The sequence below is a fragment of the Elephas maximus genome, chromosome 15 (genome assembly GCF_024166365.1).
Source record: "Elephas maximus indicus isolate mEleMax1 chromosome 15, mEleMax1 primary haplotype, whole genome shotgun sequence".
Lineage (NCBI taxonomy): Eukaryota > Metazoa > Chordata > Mammalia > Proboscidea > Elephantidae > Elephas > Elephas maximus.
In genome coordinates this window covers 40,124,657-40,144,125 of record NC_064833.1, presented here as the reverse complement: position 1 = coordinate 40,144,125, position 19,469 = coordinate 40,124,657, and the positions used below count along the sequence as shown (strand labels likewise).

At 38.5% G+C, this 19,469-nt stretch overlaps 1 protein-coding gene across 7 annotated transcripts in view; it reads right to left on the bottom strand.

Moving 5' to 3' along the window:
- The window catches only part of NCALD (neurocalcin delta), a 449,176-nt gene that overhangs the window by 174,798 nt on the left and 254,909 nt on the right, over positions 1–19,469 (bottom strand). For 6 of the 7 annotated variants that reach the window (XM_049853824.1, XM_049853826.1, XM_049853825.1 and 3 more), the window contains one exon: positions 18,188–18,266. The exons of the other annotated variant lie outside the window; for it this stretch is intronic. The gene's annotated coding sequence lies outside the window, so the exon portion shown is untranslated. The remainder of the gene's footprint in view (positions 1–18,187; positions 18,267–19,469) is intronic. 7 annotated transcript variants of the gene reach the window in all.

The window sequence follows — 19,469 nt, the reverse complement described above, 5'->3', positions numbered from 1 at the left end:
GCAAAGGGTTTTTTTTCTTTTTTAATTAAGCAGAAAAAGGAGTCCCTGGGTGGCACACGTGGTTAAGCACTTAACTACTAACCGACAGTTTTAGCAGTTCAAATTAACCCAGAGGTGCCTTGATAGAAATGCCCGGCACTTTACTTCTGAAAGACCACAGCCATTGAAAACCCTATGAAGCACAGTTCTACTCTGAAATACATTGGGTCGCCATGAATCAGAATCAACTCAACAGCAGCTGGTTTGGTTTTTTTTATTATTATTATTAAGTGAAAAATTCACAAGAGAATAACCTCTTCAGCAAGACTCTACCAGTGAAAATTTGGAACTTTTCATCTTTTTGGAGAAGCAAATAGCACAAGTTACAGTACTGCATAAAAATTAGAACACAGACTCTGGAGCCAGATTCCCTGAAAGAATCCTATCTACACAATTTTTTACTTAATTGACTTTGAGCAAAGTAATGTTTCGTTTTGGGTTCTTTGTTTTCTCATTTGTTGTTATGACAATTAAACGAGTTGATGTACGTAAAATGCTTAGACCAGTGCCTCCTTCTGGCACTGGGGAAAATCTGTGAAAGTGTTTACAAGATGTTTCAAACAAGTTCTTCGTCATCAAAACAAGTAAATTCCACAGTTGTAAAGGAGTGAAAAGCTAGCCTCAGAATATACCCTTAGGATCTACATTTGCTGTTTTTATATTTCAGAGGAAGCTACTGATCCAACGAAGCTCTCAATTCCTATAACATCAAACTGTTACTAATTATGGTTCTGGTCATATGCCATATGTTTCCCAGAAATAACAAACGTTCCATGGAAAAGTAAGTGGCTATTTTTTTTTTAATAAGGGTGGGAAAAACATACAGTAAATGTCCTTGTTTTTCTTGGCTGTTAACTTTAATATAATGAAATATTCAGTGAAAAATATGAACATTCAACTGCAGCTCCCTTTTACCAATTTAAAAAGAGACTTTAGAAATACTGGAAGTTAGAAACATATGTTCAAATAGCATTGTAAAGTAATGTATTATGAATCTCTTACATTAAAAATTTTTTAAAACGCTACTCATATCCCAGGTGTTTTTCCCAGTAGAAATTACAGTGGTAGATGCTAAACTAACTCCATGTGATTCTCATTTTCAGAAATGCAATTTTAGACTGTTCAAGAGTTTCAGTGTATTCCCTTGAGCTGCGTAAACGAAAGCCATTTTGGTTTTAAATATACTTTTGTGTGTGTGTGTGTGTGTGTGTGTGTGTGTGTGTGTGTGTTTGGTATTAGGAACACATTTTTCTCAGATAATTTCTCAGTATTTCTATTTAACAGGGTAAATGCTTTAGATTTCTATTAAGCTTTCCATATTTTACTTAAATGAACTTAAATTAAGTGAATTTTTTTTGCAATTACCTATTGAAAAAAATTAAATTATCGATCAAGCAATCTTAATTTTTAAAGGTCAGACCAGCACTAAGAGTCTGGGTTTATGTTTTAACAGATTTCCTTGAAAACAGCATGTGTATATACACATATTTTTTAAATTGGTTTGATATTCTCACTCATTTCTATTTTCTGATACAAGAAAGCCTTTGTGATAATCCCATAGGTGCTAAAAAATGATCAAGATCTAGCCCGAGATACTTTTGAGACAGGTACTCCTGTTTATAGGATAATCATTTCAAAATGTAATAAATGTGCTTACTATGTTAGAGGCAATGCCAGATGCTGGAGTTATAATGATGAAAAAAGCAGCCACGGGCTCTGTCTTCCTGGGGTTTACAGTCTAGGGCAGTACTCAGGTATAGTCTGTGCACCAGTGCCACACCATGAACTATTTTTATCACACTGCAACAAGGTAAGTACAGGCACTGAGATCAACTGTTTGGAAATTTTACAGCAGCTGGACATAGTTGCACCATCCAAATGTGTGATCAGTGTACTCATCTTGCTGAATGGGGTATAGAGCAGTTTGGATATTGCCAGGCTTGCACGGTGAGTCTCATGTGGTGGGATCTAAGTACTGGTTATGGACAGGAGGACACATATTAGCCTGGGATGAACTGGAAATTAAAAAGAAAATCTAACAACTAAAAAAAAAAAAAAATCTAACTAAAAAACGGGCAAAGGACTTGAATAGACACTTCTCCAAAGAAGATATACAAAGGCCAGTAACCAAATGAAAAGATACTGATCATCAATAATCATTGTTGTTCTTGTATGCCATTGAGCCTACTCCGACTCATAATGACCCTAAAGGACAGGGTGGGACTGCCCCATAGGGTTTCCTAGGCTGTAATCTGGGAGCAGATTACCAGGTCTTTTTTCCTGTGGAGCCACTGGTAGGTTTGAGCCACCAACCTTTCGGTTAGCAATTGAGCACTTAAACATTGCACCACCAGAACGCCTTTATTAATCATTAATTAAACCAAACCTGTTGCTGTTGAGTTGATTCCTACTCATAGCAACACTATAGAGTAAAACTGCCCCAAAGGGGTTCCAAGGGAGATGCAAATCAAACCACAATAAGATGTCACTTCTCTCCTACTCCATGTCCATTGTCACAGAGTCAATTCCAACTCACAGTGATCCTATAGGACAGAGTAGAACTGCTCACAGGGTTTCTAAGGCTATAATCTTTATAGAAGCAGACTGCCACATCTTTCTCCCAGGGAACAGCTGGTGGGTTTGAACCACCGACCTTTCAGTTAGCAGCCAAGTGCTTAACCACTGTGCCACCAGGGCTCTATTATCAAAAAGACAGAAACTAACAAGTGTTGGCAAGGATGTGGAGAAATTGGAACCCTTATCCGTTGCTGGTGGGAATGTGAAATGATATAGGCACTGTATAAAACAATTTGATGGTTCTTCAAAAATTTAAACATAGAATAACCATATGACCCAGCAATTCCACTCCCAGGTATCTACCCCAAAGAAATGAAAGCAGGGACTCAAACAGGTATTTGCACCTCAATTTTCATTGTAGCATTATTCATAATAGCCAAAGAGTGGAAACAATACAAATGTCCATAAATAGATGAATGTATAAACAAAATGTGGTATATACATACAATGGTATACTAGTCAGCTATAAAGAGAAATTCAGTTCTGATACATGCTATAATATGGACAAACCTTGAAAATATTGTGCTAAGTGACACAAAAGGACAAATATTGTATAATCCCACCTACACAAAATATCTAGACTAGGCAAATTCACAGAGACAGAAAGTAGATTAGTACTTACCAGCGGCTGGGGAGAGCCTAGAGGGAGATGTTATCATTTAAGGGTTACAGAATTTCTGTTTGGTGATGAACAAGCTTTGGAAATAGATGGTCATGAGAGTTGCACAACATAGTGAGTGTGATTAATGCCACTGAACTGTATGCTAAAAAATATTTAAAATGGCAAAGTCTACGTTATTTATATATTTTAACGCAATAAAAAGATTTTTTAACCCAGTTCTTCTCACAGGTAGTTTAATAAAGTCTAGTTTAGTGTTTTCACTGCATTACAGAAAAAGAGAAAGAGATTAATTCCAACTAAGAAAATCTGGGAAAGTTCCAAGGAAGCAATGATACCTTAGGGTGGATAGGAAGGTGGGCGGTAGAGATAATAAGGTGGACAAGTGTAAGGATGTAGTTGGAGTGTGATATGGGCACAGGAACAAGTGGAGGTAATGGAGACAACTCAGAAGAGGTAGACTGCAGCCAGTTGGTAGAGGGCCTTGAAGAGGAATTAGAACTTTATTATGGAGTCAATGGGAAGTCTTCAAATATTCTTGAAGATGATAGTGTCATAAAGGAAACTATTTTAAAAGATAATATTTGCCTCTTTGGACCCATATATAACACTTTGGAGCAGGAGGCCTTTAAATGACATAAATAATAACAATAAAAAGGAATTTAAAAAATAGTTCTCTTACTGGTATCAGATATTATCTATACATCCAAGTAAACTTACACAATCTTAAGTATTCCCATAGCACCATAGCATAAAAAAATACCACTTTAGAAGATCTAATCATGTATGATTAAAGTAATTTTAAACATCATTTCATAGCTTAACAGTGACAGAGAGAACGCATCCTTCCCATTCTCAGAAACTTTGATTAAGCCACAGATATTAAGGAAACATTAAACTAAAATGTCAAGTACCATCACCAAAGTACACAAGAGCAGCACTTTCTTTTCTCCCTCTTCTTCTCGGCTTCCTATAAAACAAGAATTGAACTCATTAAATGTGCCTCATTTAAGTTTCTCTGTGTCACCAAAAGGCTATTAATTCTTGCAGCTGACTGAGTTGGAGTCTTCTGCCACATTAAGATCCATACCTTTAAGGAAAATAGCTGAACCACTGAGTTTTAAATATTGAGGGTAGAATTTTATAAGGTAAATCAAATGAGGCTCTCAAAGTGTATATCTCCAGAAAAACATATTACAATATTAGGCTTCCACACCTTAGGCTAAATCTAGTTATTTTTTTTTTTTTTTTTATAATAACTTTTATTAAGCTTCAAGTGAACGTTTACAAATCCAATCAGTCTGTCACATATAAGTTTACATACATCTCACTCCCTACTCCCACTTACTCTCCCCGTCTTGAGTCAGCCCTTTCAGTCTCTCCTTTCTTGACAATTTTGCCGGCTTCCCTCTCTCTCTATCCTCCCATCCCCCCTCCAGGCAAGAGTTGCCAACACAATCTCAAGTGTCCACCTGATATAATTAGCTCACTCTTCATCAGCTTCTCTCTCCCACCCGCTGACCAGTCCCTTTCATTTCTGAAGAGTTGTCTTCGGGGATGGTTCCTGTCCTGTGTCAGCTGAAGGTCTGGGGAGCATGGCCGCCGGGATTCCTCCAGTCTCAGTCAGACCATTAAGTTTGGTCTTGTTATGAGAATTTGGGGTCTGCATCCCACTGATCTCCTGCTCCCTCAGGGGTCCTCTGCTGAGCTCCCTGTCAGGGCAGTCATCGATTGTGGCCGGGCACCAACTAGTTCTTCTGGTCTCAGGATGATGTAGGTCTCTGGTTCATGTGGCCCTTTCTGTCTCTTGGGCTCTTAGTTGTCATGTGGGCTTGGTGTTCTTCATTTTCCTTTGCTCCAGGTGGGTTGAGACCAATTGCTGCATCTTAGATGGCTGCTTGTTAGCATTTAAGACCCCAGACGCCACATTTCGAAGTGGGATGCAGAATGATTTCATAATAGAATTATTTTGCCAATTGACTTAGAAGTCCCCGCAAACCATGTTCCCCAGACCCCCGCGCTTGCTCCGCTGACCTTTGAAGCATTCATTTTATCCCGGAAACTTCTTTGCTTTTGGTCCAGTCCAATTGAGCTGACCTTCCATGTATTGAGTGTTGTCTTTCCCTTCACCTAAAGCAGTTCTTATCTACTGATTAATCAATAAAAAGCCCTCTCCCACCCTCCCTCCCTCCCCCCCTCGTAACCACAAAAGTATGTGTTCTTCTCAGGTTTACTATTTCTCAAGATCTTATAATAGTGGTCTTATACAATATTTGTCCTTTTGCCTCTGACTAATTTCGCTCAGCATAATGCCTTCCAGGTTCCTCCATGTTATGAAATGTTTCAGAGATTCGTCACTGTTCTTTATCGATGCGTAGTATTCCATTGTGTGAATATACCACAATTTATTTACCCATTCATCCGTTGATGGACACCTTGGTTGCTTCCAACTTTTTGCTATTGTAAACAGAGCTGCAATAAACATGGGTGTGCATATATCTGTTTGTATGAAGGCTCTTGTATCTCTAGGGTATATTCCTAGGAGTGGGATTTCTGGGTTGTATGGTAGTTCTATTTCTAACTGTTTAAGATAACGCCAGATAGATTTCCAAAGTGGTTGTACCATTTTACATTCCCACCAGCAGTGTATGAGAGTTCCAATCTCTCCGCAGCCTCTCCAACATTTATTATTTTGTGTTTTTTGGATTAATGCCAGCCTTGCTGGTGTGAGATGGAATCTCATCGTAGTTTTAATTTGCATTTCTCTAATGGCTAATGATCGAGAGCATTTTCTCATGTATCTGTTGGCTGCCTGAATATCTTCTTTAGTGAAATGTGTGTTCATATCCTTTGCCCACTTCTTGATTGGGTTGTTTGTCTTTTTGTGGTTGAGTTTTGACAGAATCATGTAGATTTTAGAGATCAGGCGCTGGTCGGAGATGTCATAGCTGAAAATTCTTTCCCAATCTGTAGGTGGTCTTTTTACTCTTTTGGTGAAGTCTTTAGATGAGCATAGGTGTTTGATTTTTAGGAGCTCCCAGTTATCTGGTTTCTCTTCATCATTTTTGGTAATGTTTTGTATTCTGTTTATACCTTGTATTAGGGCTCCTAGGGTTGTCCCAATTTTTTCTTCCATGATCTTTATCGTTTTAGTCTTTATGTTTAGGTCTTTGATCCACTTGGAGTTAGTTTTTGTGCATGGTGTGAGGTATGGGTCCTGTTTCATTTTTTTGCAAATGGATATCCAGTTATGCCAGCACCATTTGTTAAAAAGGCTATCTTTTCCCCAGTTAATTGACACTGGTCCTTTGTCAAATATCAGCTGCTCATACGTGGATGGATCTATGTCTGGGTTCTCAATTCTGTTCCATTGGTCTATGTGTCTGTTGTTGTACCAATACCAGGCTGTTTTGACTACTGTGGCTGTATAATAGTTTCTGAAGTCAGGTAAGGTGAGGCCTCCCACTTTCTTCTTCTTTTTCAGTAGTGCTTTGCTTATCCGGGGCTTCTTTCCGTTCCATATGAAATTGGTGATTTGTTTCTCTATCCCCTTAAAATATGACATTGGAATTTGGATCGGAAGTGCGTTAAATGTATAGATGGCTTTTGGTAGAATAGACATTTTTACTATGTTAAGTCTTCCTATCCATGAGCAAGGTATGTTTTTCCACTTAAGTATGTCCTTTTGAATTTCTTGTAGTAGAGCTTTGTAGTTTTCTTTGTATAGGTCTTTTACATCCTTGGTAAGATTTATTCCTAAGTATCTTATCTTCTTGGGGGCTATTGTGAATGGTATTGATTTGGTTATTTCCTCTTCGGTGTTCTTTTTGTTGATGTAGAGGAATCCAAGTGATTTTTGTATGTTTATTTTATAACCTGAGACTCTGCCAAACTCTTCTATTAGTTTCAGTAGTTTTCTGGAGGATTCCTTAGGGTTTTCTGTGTATATAATCATGTCATCTGCAAATAGTGATAACTTTACTTCTTCCTTGCCAATCCGGATACCTTTTATTTCTTTGTCTAGCCTGATTGCCCTGGCTAAGACTTCCAACACGATGTTGAATAAGAGCGGTGATAAAGGGCATCCTTGTCTGGTTCCCGTTCTCAAGGGAAATGCTTTCAGGTTCTCTCCATTTAGAGTGACATTGGCTGTTGGCTTTGCATAGATGCCCTTTATTATGTTGAGGAATTTTCCTTCAATTCCTATTTTGGTAAGAGTTTTTATCATGAATGGGTGTTGGACTTTGTCAAATGCCTTTTCTGCATCAATTGATAAGATCATGTGGTTTTTGTCTTTTGTTTTATTTATGTGATGGATTACATTAATGGTTTTTCTGATATTAAACCAGCCTTGCATACCTGGTATAAATCCCACTTGATCAGGGTGAATTATTTTTTTGATGTGTTGTTGGATTCTATTGGCTAGAATTTTGTTGAGGATTTTTGCATCAATGTTCATTAGGGATATAGGTCTATAATTTTCTTTTTTTGTAATGTCTTTACCTGGTTTTGGTATCAGGGAGATGGTGGCTTCATAGAATGAGTTGGGTAGTATTCCGTCATTTTCTATGCTTTGGAATACCTTTAGTAGTAGTGGTGTTAACTCTTCTCTGAAAATTTGGTAGAACTCTGCAGTGAAGCCGTCCGGGCCGGGACTTTTTTTTGTTGGGAGTTTTTTGATTACCGTTTCAATCTCTTTTTTTGTTATGGGTCTATTTAGTTGTTCTACTTCTGAATGTGTTAGTTTAGGTAGGTAGTGTTTTTCCAGGAATTCATCCATTTCTTCTAGGTTTTCAAATTTGTTAGAGTACAATTTTTCATAATAATCTGAAATGATTCTTTTAATTTCATTTGGTTCTGTTGTGATGTGGTCCTTCTCATTTCTTATTCGGGTTATTTGTTTCCTTTCCTGTATTTCTTTAGTCAGTCTAGCCAATGGTTTATCAATTTTGTTAATTTTTTCAAAGAACCAGCTTTTGGCTTTGTTAATTCTTTCAATTGTTTTTCTGTTCTCTAATTCATTTAGTTCAGCTCTAATTTTTATTATTTGTTTTCTTCTGGTGCCTGATGGATTCTTTTGTTGCTCACTTTCTATTTGTTCAAGTTGTAGGGACAGTTCTCTGATTTTGGCTCTTTCTTCTTTTTGTATGTGTGCATTTATTGATATAAATTGGCCTCTGAGCACTGCTTTTGCTGTGTCCCAGAGGTTTTGATAGGAAGTATTTTCATTCTCGTTGCTTTCTATGAATTTCCTTATTCCCTCCTTGATGTCTTCTATAACCCAGTCTTTTTTCAGGAGGGTATTGTTCATTTTCCAAGTATTTGATTTCTTTTCCCTCGTTTTTCTGTTATTGATCTCTAGTTTTATTGCCTTGTGATCTGAGAAGATGCTTTGTAATATTTCGATGTTTTGGACTCTGCAAAGGTTTGTTTTATGTCCTAATATGTGGTCTATTCTAGAGAATGTTCCATGTGCGCTGGAAAAAAAAGTATATTTTGCAGCAGTTGGGTGGAGAGTTCTGTATAAGTCAATGAGGTCAAGTTGGTTGATTGTTGTAATTAGATCTTCCGTGTCTCTGTTGAGCTTCTTGCTGGATGTCCTGTCCTTCTCCGAAAGTGGTGTGTTGAAGTCTCCTACTATAATTGTGGAGGTATCTATCTCGCTTTTCAGTTCTGTTAAAATTTGATTTATGTATCTTGCAGCCCTGTCATTGGGTGCGTAAATATTTAATATGGTTATGTCTTCCTGATCAATTGTCCCTTTTATCATTATATAGTGTCCTTCTTTATCCTTTGTGGTGGATTTAAGTCTAAAGTCTATTTTGTCAGAAATTAATATTGCTACTCCTCTTCTTTTTTGCTTATTGTTTGCTTGATATACTTTTTTCCATCCTTTGAGTTTTAGTTTATTTGAGTCTCTAAGTCTAAGGTGTGTCTCTTGTAGGCAGCATATAGATGGATCGTGTTTCTTTATCCAGTCTGTGACTCTCTGTCTCTTTATTGGTGCATTTAGTCCATTTACATTCAGGGTAATTATAGATAAGTAAGTTTTTAGTGCTGTCATTTTGATGCCTTTTTATGTGTGTTGTTGACAATTTCATTTTTCCACATACTTTTTTGTGCTGAGGCGTTTTTCTTAGTAAATTGTGAGATCCTCATTTTCATAGTGTTTGACTTTATGTTAGTTGAGTCGTTACGTTTTTCTTGGTTTTTGTCTTGAGTTATAGAGTTGTTATACCTTTTTGTGGTTACCTCATTATATACCCCTATTTTTCTAAGTAAAAACCTAACTTGTATTGTTCTATATCGCCTTGTATCACTCTCCATATGGCAGTTCAATGCCTCCTGTATTTAGTCCCTCTTTTTGATTATTGTGATCTTTTACCTATTGACTTCCATGATTCCCTGTTATGTGTATTTTTTTTTTTTAATTAATCTTAATTTGTTTGTTTTTGTGATTTCCCTATTTGAGTTGATATCAGGACGTTCTGTTTTGTGACCTTGTGTTGTGCTGATATCTGATATTATTGGTTCTCTGACCAAACAATATCCTTTAGTATTTCTTGTAGCTTTGGTTTGGTTTTTGCAAATTCTCTAAACTTGTGTTTGTCTGTAAATATCTTAATTTCGCCTTCATATTTCAGAGAGAGTTTTGCTGGATATATGATCCTTGGCTGGCAGTTTTTCTCCTTCAGTGTTCTGTATATGTTGTCCCATTCCCTTCTTGCCTGCATGGTTTCTGCTGAGTAGTCAGAACATATTCTTATTGATTCTCCCTTGAAGGAAACCTTTCTTTTCTCCCTGGCTGCTTTTAAAATTTTCTGTTTATCTTTGGTTTTGGTGAGTTTGATGATAATATGTCTTGGTGTTTTTCTTTTTGGATCAATCTTAAATGGGGTTCGATGAGCATCTTGGATAGATATCCTTTCGTCTTTCATGATGTCAGGGAAGTTTTCTGTCAGAAGTTCTTCAACTATTTTCTCTGTGTTTTCTGTCCCTCCTCCCTGTTCTGGGACTCCAATCACCCGCAGGTTATCCTTCTTGATAGAGTCCCACATAATTCTTAGGGTTTCTTCATTTTTTTTAATTCTTTTATCTGATTTTTTTTCAGCTATGTTGGTGTTAATTCCCTGGTCCTCCAGATGTCCCAGTCTGCATTCTAATTGCTCGAGTCTGCTCCTCTGACTTCCTATTACGTTGTCTAATTCTGTTATTTTATTGTTAATCTTTTGGATTTCTACATGTTGTCTCTCTATGGATTCTTGCAACTTATTAATTTTTCCAGTATGTTCTTGAATAATCTTTTTGAGTTCTTCAACAGTTTTATCAGTGTGTTCCTTGGCTTTTTCTGCAGATATCCTAATTTCATTTGTGATATCATTAAGCATTCTGTAAATTAGTTTTTTATATTCTGTATCTGATAATTCCAAAATTGTATCTTCATTTGGGAAAGATTTTGATTCTTTTGTTTGGGGGGTTGGAGAAGCTGTCCCGGTCTGCTTCTTTAAGTGGTTTGATATGGATTGTTGTCTCCGAGCCATCACTGGGAAACTAGTTTTTCCAGAAAATCCGCTAAAAAAAAAACTGCAGTCAGATCCCTATCAGAGTTCTCCCTTTGGCTCAGGCTATTCAGATGTTAATGAAGCCGCCTGGGAAGGGTGGGGGAGGGAACAGAGAGATAGGAGAGTAGCACCTCAGAATATAGCCAGAGTTGCTTGTCTTGCTTGGAATGACTGTTATATCTGAGATTCTCGCGGGCGCGTCGCCTATGTGTGCTGGCTGTGTGGAGATTGCCCCCGGGGGGTCTGGCCCGCTGGAGTCACGGTCAGATCCTCCGCTTCCAGCCCCACGCCCAGCGTCAAGGCTCCCCTACTGGGACGGTGCACTCTCAACTCCAAAATCAGTCGCTGCCTCCCGGGGACTTCTCGTCTCTCCAGCCGCGTGGCCGTGCCGCCCCCGTGAACTAGGTGGGTCCCCTCCCGGGGTTAGTTCAGATGGGTGGAGTAGCTCCCTGTGCTTGTGCCGCGACCGAGTGTCCTGGCTGGAACGCTGTTCTCCCCACTCCAATACCAGTCGCTGCCTCCCGGGGACTTCTCCTACCGGCTGCGTCCCACGCCGCCCGCGCGACCCGGCTGGTCCCCTTCCCGGGGTTAGTTCAGGGGGTGGAGCAACTCTCCGTGTTTATGGCGTACCTGCGTGCAGTCCTAATCCCTGCGGGACGGTTCCCCGGCTCGGATGCTGCTCTTTCTGCTCCAAGATCAGTCACTGCCTCCCGGGGACTTCTCCTACCGGCTGCGTCCCACGCCGCCCGTGGAACCAGCTGGTCCCCCTCCCGGGGTTAGTTCAGGGGGGTGGAGCAGGTCTCTGTGCTTGTGCCGTACCTGACTGGTACGCTGGCTCCAGGCTCTGGAAACAATCGCTGCTTCCCCGTATTAGTTCGTTCTCCGTCTCTAAATCTGTGTTTGTTGTTCAGGGTTCGTAGATTGTTATGTATGTGATCGATTCACTTGTTTTTCCGTGTCTTTGTTGTAAGAGGGATCCGAGGTAGCGTCTGCCTAGTCCGCCATCTTGGCTCCGCCTCCTAAATCTAGTTATTTTGTCTTCTCATTCTGGTTTTATTGTAGTGTAAGATCTATAGAACTACCAAGATACCATCCTGTTAAACTGAAAGCTCTGTGTTTAGAATTTAACATGATCACAATACAAAGCTGAAACAACAGCATGTGAGTCGCTGATTACGATAGCCTAAAGCAGTAGTTCTCAACCGGGAGAGATTTTGTCCTCTAGGAGACATTTGGCAATGTCTGGAGACAGTTGTCACGACTGCAGGGGTGCTACTGGCACCAGGATGCTGCCAAACATCCTATAATGCACAGGACAGCCCTTCACAACAAAGAATTATCTGGTCTAAAATGTCAATAGTTGTGCAATTGAGAAACCCTGCACTCAAGGTTAAACTAACATTTCCATCATTCCTCTCAGATCCGAGAATCTTGGCATATATAGAAATAATCACTTTGATTTATACAACGTGAAAACCAGAAACACAGAAATCCCTGAAAATTAAACATCTAAGTATTATACTGCCTTTTCAGCTAATGAACTACCTACCCTCTGAATTTTGCAACCAAAATTTGCAACCAAGGTGACCTTCGCAGGTGCCCTGGTTAAATTCCATCAATGGTAATCTATACTTTATACTCAGATATGTAAACATTGTCATCAGAAGTCTTCAAGCAGATCTTCACAAAAGACAGGCACAACCAAAAAACTCAAACAAGGTTCCAGGTATGTATTATTTTCTGAATTGTAAATTGGTGATGTTTTTAAGATGCACCATGAATTTAATAACAACTTTTAGGAGCATGGGAAAGAAATACCTCTCTTTATCTGTATACATCAACCGTAAGCTGTGAACTCTTTTTAGAAATGTGAAAAATCTGTAAAGTATATAATAAGGTATATAAGCTCTTTCTGTACAAAGAAATAGACAGGCTTTGAAATATTCTCCTTCTAAGATCCTTCTTGATCAGTATCAGACTCAGTTACTTTCATATAAGCCTTTTCATTGTTCTTCTCATCCTCCTCGACCACTCCAGGAAGAGGTGGTTAGCTACAGTGAGGGCAATGGTATCATTACTTCCCTCAAAACAAAAACAAACTAATAGAAACCCCACAGCTCCCCTCTCTTGTTTTCCTCTCTTGGTATTTCTCCAAAGTCATTGACTATGATCTGAGTACTATGAAGAACACCTGCATTCAGCATGTCTTAGCACTGCAAGAGCATATAACTTTAAACAGAGGAATCATCACACTTAGATGAGATACAATTTTTGTTTTCATCTAAACAACACTCACATCCACACCACATATTCATAAATAAAATTACCACAAAACCTATATATTTGCTTATTGGCGTATTATCTGCCTGTTCCACTAGAATGTAAAATCCACATGAGTGGGGATTTTGTCTTGTTCTTATGCCTGAATGAGTGAATGAATGAATGAATACCTTCTCCCAAACAGCAGTCATTATACAATTGCAAACTTCTTTTATTTTTATACTAGTGACAGGAGACAGTAGGACTCACATTCATGTTATAAACTATATCCATGCTCATTCATTCATTCATTCTCTACTGAGTCATTTATGATCTGGTCCCTGCCACCTCTGTAGCCTTATGTTGAACCACGTCCCCCTTGCCCTCCAACAGCACTGACCTTGGTTCAGTTCCTAGTAAGCTCCACACTCCCTGCTGCCTCAGAGCCTCTACCCAGAACATTCTTCTCCCATCCCCAACCCTTTCAAATTTCTTCAGGAAAGCTTTCTCAGGTCACCACTCAGGCTAGGTATAGTGTCCATGTTTTATAGTCTTACAACTCCCCATTTTTTTCCCTACCACAGCACTTATATTTGTAACAATATATTTGTGTGATTATTTGATTAGTGTCTTCCCTCAACCCCCACACCACTCGACTATAGGCAGGAACCATGTCTTCCTTGTTCACCATTAATATCCCCATCACCTAGCACAGTGCCTGCCACATAACAGGTGCTCAATTAATACTTACTGAATGAATAAAGGAATTATGTTTCCAGGACCATAACCTATTGGCAAATATATGAATCCAAGTTATATCATATCTTTCCTCCTAGGCTCAGGTTAGTAGGTACTTAGCACCTTTTGGTTAATTAAAATCAACAATCACTTATCTACTGCAAACTACACTCTCCTTATATCTACACGACACTAAAATAACTTGTTGCAAAATTGCTAGCTATTCAACTCCCTTCTTTCTATTCTTTTTGTACACACCAATAAAAAAGCAATCTGATTTTTCTTTTCACTGAATTTATTAACTGTTTTGCCATTAAGGGCATGACTGGGTAGAAAATAGTTGGTGGAGAATCAATTATTTAGATGGCCAGTGTTCGTCTCTATATATTTGAAAACATCTGGAAGCATACTTTAATATTTCCCCTGATATTGGGGTCTTGTGTTCTCAGCCTCCGAGATAATCTCTCCCTGTTATTGTTCCTGAATGGAAGGTATTCTATTGACAAAATAGATGTTTTTTGATAAAGGGGAATTTATGAGACATTAACAATAAAGACTAGTGAGCTCCCAGGGGACTTCCCCCCCAGAGGAGGAGGAAAGAGGTGTTTAGTGAAAAACCTGCAGAAAAATGTAATTCCATGCAATACAGTGTAACTGAGAAGCTAGTCACATAGCGAGCATGGGGGAAGAATATGGATTTCTTAGGAATCCAGACAAAACGATACTGGGCTCAGGGGGCTAAAGAGAGACACCCAGACAACAGGAATTAGTAATAATTATAAACCTAGAATCTATTCTCATATCTCACTTGAAATTGTTTTTTTACATATACCCTCCCTATCTATTGTTCTCAAAATCTCTGCCACCAGGCAATTTTTACTAGAGTGTCTGGAATTCTTGAGTAGAATTCCAGGAAGCCCAGGAAATTCGGACAGTATTTGCTAACTTAAGCCATCCTTTTGGAAAGCCCCAGTCAAGAAGTTTAGCCTCTTTTAAAGAGGTCAGTCCCACCTCCTGCCTTGTCCACTACTCTACAGACCAGTAGCTGGGCAGGGTGTGATTCCTTCACGTTCAAGAGCTTTTCTGTCAACTTCTCATCCAAATCATCCTCCTTTGAAACTGGCAATTGCTGCAAGTCTGTGACATGAACGCCTACAACCTCTGAAGTACAGCTTATTTGTAGAAAAGAATCTACAGTGAGGAATCACCTGCCCCTGAGATCAGAGACAAAGAAGAGAGACAGGACACTTGAGAAAGGGCAGAAAAGACCAGAAACCAGTAGCAGACATACTGATTCTCCACACCACCATACCAAGGGGAAGATTCTTATGTTGACTAATACCCATCCTTTACTGTCTTTACGCAAGAATACACATTTTCCTATTAATCTTTAAATGCCTGCAGAACTAATACAATGTCAACTATCATTTTTAGAGTTGAGATATGCATAAACGGTTCAACCCGGGTATGACAAAAAGAGAGAGCTTCCCAGGTTGCATTATCACTACCAATGTTTACTTCTATCTTTGGTCTCCAGTGGAAATGCCATGGTTTGAGAATTAGTTCTCGAAGTCATGAGAGAAAAAAAAAAATTATATTTCCAGTCTAATCTCTAAAATCTGTAGAACACTTCAACACCTCAACAACAAAAAGACAAATAATCCAATTAAAAAATGGGCAAAGTATATGAACAGACACTTCACCAAAGAAGACATTCAGGTGACTGACAGACACATGAGGAAATGCTCATGATCATTAGCCATTAGAGAAATGCAAATTAAAACTACAATGAGATACCATCTCACCCCGACATTACTGGCACAAATATAAGAAACAGAAAATAACAAATATTGGAGAGGTTGTGGGGAGATTGGAACTCTTATGCACTGCTAATAAGAACGTAAAATGGTACAGCCACTATAGAAAAAGATATGGAACCTCCTTAAAAAGCTAAAAATAGAAATACCATATGATCCAGCAATCCGACTCTTAGGAATATATCCTAGAGAAAAAGAGCCATCACACGAATAGACACATGCACACCCATGTTCATTTCAGCATTATTCACAATAGCAAAAAAGATGGAAACAACTTGTGTCCATCAGCAGATGAATAAACAAACAAATTACAGTACATACACACAATGGACTAAAGCACAATGATAATGAACAATGATGAATCCGCAAAACATCTCACAACATAGATGAATCTGGAGGGTATTATGCTGAGTGAAATAAGTCAATCACAAAAGGAAAATACTGTATAAGACCACTATTACAAAACCCAAGAATAGGTTTACACACAGAAAAAAACAATTTTTGATGGTTACAAGGAAGGGAAGGGATGGGGAGGGGAAATCACTAACTAGGTAGTAGACAAGTATTAGCTTTGGTGAAGGGAAAGACAACACACAATCACAATACAGGGGAAGTCAGGCCAACTTGACCAAGACAAAGTCATAGAAGCTTCCTAGACACATCCAAATGCCTTGAGGGGCAGAGTTACTCACCTGAGGGCTGGGGACCATGGTCTTGGGGAACATCTAGGTCAACTGGCACAACATAGTTAATACAGAAAATATTCTACATCCTACTTTGGTGAGTAGCATTTGGGGTCTTAAGAGCTTGGGAGCAGTCATCTCAGACACATCGATTGGTCCCATCCCACCCAAAGCAAAGGAGAATGAAGAAAACCAAAGACAAAGGAAAATATTAGTCCAAAGGACTGATGGACCACGTGAACCACAGCCTCCAGCAACCTAAACCCAGAAGAACTAGATAGTACCTGGCTACCACCACTCTGACAGGGATCACAACAGAGGGTCCTGGACAGAGCAGGAGAAAAATGTAGAATCAAAATTCAAATTCACAAAAAAAGACCAGACTTACTGATCTGACAGAGACAAGAGGAAGATTATGGTTCCTGTATACCCTGCTGACTCAGAACTGAAGCCACTCCTGAAGTCTACCTTTCAGCCAAAGATTAGACAGGCCTATAAAATAAACAATAACACACATGAGGAATGTGCTTCTCAGTTCAGTTAAGTATATGAGATCAAATGGGCAACACCTGCCCAAAAGCAAAGATGAAAAGGCAGGAAGAGACAGGAAAACTGGACAAATGGACACACGGAACCCGGGGTAGAAAGGGAAAGGGGGAGAGTGCTGACTCAACACGGGATTGCAACCAATGTCCCAAAACAATTTCTGTATAAGTTTTTGAATAGGAATCTAGTTTGTGCAATAAACTTTCTCCTAAAGCACAATAAAATAATAATAATAATAAACATATTTTGCTTAACCTAACTTCAAATATTTTATTACTGTTTCCCATTAAAAGGATTTACCAGATTTGGGATGAAGGTTTTTCACTCTTGCTTTCTTGTTATATCCAGATAAACCATGTTGCTTATCTAGTTAGTGGGGATGAAGGAAGTAGGATGAAAAACAGTTAAATATATTAAAGTTCAATTTTACATCAACTTCTCTTCCTTCCCTGCAATAGCAGCAAAATATAAAAGAAGGTTTTGTTCTTGCCCACATTTATTTTTGCCATTTGTTCCTCAATACAGAACTATTTGGCCAAGTAACTATTAGATGACTACTCATGCCTTGTTTACAAACAGCCACATAAAGTATTACTGAGGACTAAGACACACTACCATGCCTACAAATGTTGGCTGGCTCTCATTTGGGACCATTAGCTTATTTTGAAAAGCTTCCAAGAAATTCATATACCAGGAGATTTCTTCCTAAAAAGCCAATTTCCTAAAGATTCAATGAGATGGCTTTTGAGACCCATCTCCACAAATTAGGAGTGTAATAGTGTTCCTGTCTTAACAGGAAATCACTATTGCTGGTGCTGCTGCCCCCATTATATTATCATAGACTTTCAAATGAATTTTTTTTTTTTTTCTGAATTAGAAAATGTTCCATCTGCTTGGTGCACAGTACCCTCTTCAAGTTTCCGTACCACATGAATAGATTTGGAAAATAAGGAGGGGCCTGTATTGTCTTTTTCCTAGGAAGCAACAAGTCAGGTTTTTACTTCATTATCACATCTCCTAAGTTTTTTAGTATACTTCTTACTTTTAAATAAAGTTTCCATTTAATCAGAGTCACTACAGGAAAGAACAGAATTCTTTTTTTTAAATGAGAACGGATGCTCAGCTTTCTTTTCAGTTACATACAAATTCATCAAGAATTAAAAATGGAAATGCGTACCTCACAACAAAGCTTTAATGCCAGAGACAAACTCTCATTTTCTACTCACCAGATACAAACATATAAGCACATAACAACCGAACTAGGATACAACATCTTTGTATTTTGAATTATAATTGACACAATCTAAAACCAGGGCATTTCAGGAGGTAAGGAAAAAGATAACTCACAGTGTGCAGTCACACAGTGCCTCGGATCTCAGAGCCTTCCACAGTATCCACAGATTTTATCTCCAGCGGTTCAATGACCCTGCAAGTGCGATCACTCATAATTAATGAGTATTTTACTTGAACATTTGACAGCTCAGTCAGAAGTTTAGGTAAGGCTGTTACTTTTATTTCCTCTGTAGTTGACTTTGCAAACAGGAAACAGGAAACACACCTACAAGAACACTGACACATTGCAGCCTAATTGGTCTTTAGTTCAAAGTACTCCGGGGTGAGTCTTCTACCACAGTCGTCGTAGGTATAGTCCCCAAAAGAGCAGTAGTCAGGCCCTAGCATTTCACAGTCTAAAATCTTTTGGACAAATGCTATGTGAGCAATTTATTACAGGGAGAAAAAGGCATTCTTAGCTAACATGAAAGGACTATAAGCTTCAGAATAACTCATTTATTCTGGAAAAAAGATATACATTATATATTAAATAATATATGCTTTAAATGTATAAATTATTTAAATAGTAAATAATAGAGATTAAAATAAAGTTTTAATTTATTCTCCTGGAATGTATACAGAAGCTACCATTTAGGAATCTTAGTTACAAATCACAGAAAACTCAACTCAAACTCACTTACACAAAGAATAAAATTTGAAAAAATGTTTTGACTCATTGAGCTGAAGAACAACAACAAAAAAACCAAACTAATATCAGGTTGGTTTCAGGAAACCAGAGGTTTGCTAGTTCTCTTGGTACAGACTTAATCCCCAGGTTGCCTCCCGCCATGGAGCAAATGTGGCTGCCACAGTTCAAGACTTCCTATCCATCATCATAGAAGACCGTGTCAGCATGCATGGTGTTCCCAACAAAAGTTATGAGGTCACCCAGATTGCTCATTGGGGTATAATATGCTGAATGGATTAAACTAATCAAAACTTATCCCTAGGGCTGAGGATAGGGTCAGTACAAACCAAAAACACCTGAATAGGCATTTAGGTACTGAAAGGAAGAGGGGAGGGGAAATGGATGCTTGGGAGGAAATTAACAATGTCTATCACAGCAATGTTCGATAATAATCTGAAGATTGATATTTGAGCATGTGTGTTCACGAAAATGCTAGTTATTGGATTATCTAAAACCTCTGGAGGAGAATGAGCTGAGGTTCCAGAGAACTGATTACCCAAGGTTTTAAATTTGTAAGAATTTCTCTTAATATTGGATTTGCTGTTAGGATAATAGTTCAGAATATTGTCAATTTGTTTTTTAATACACATTATACTGTACCAAATCCTC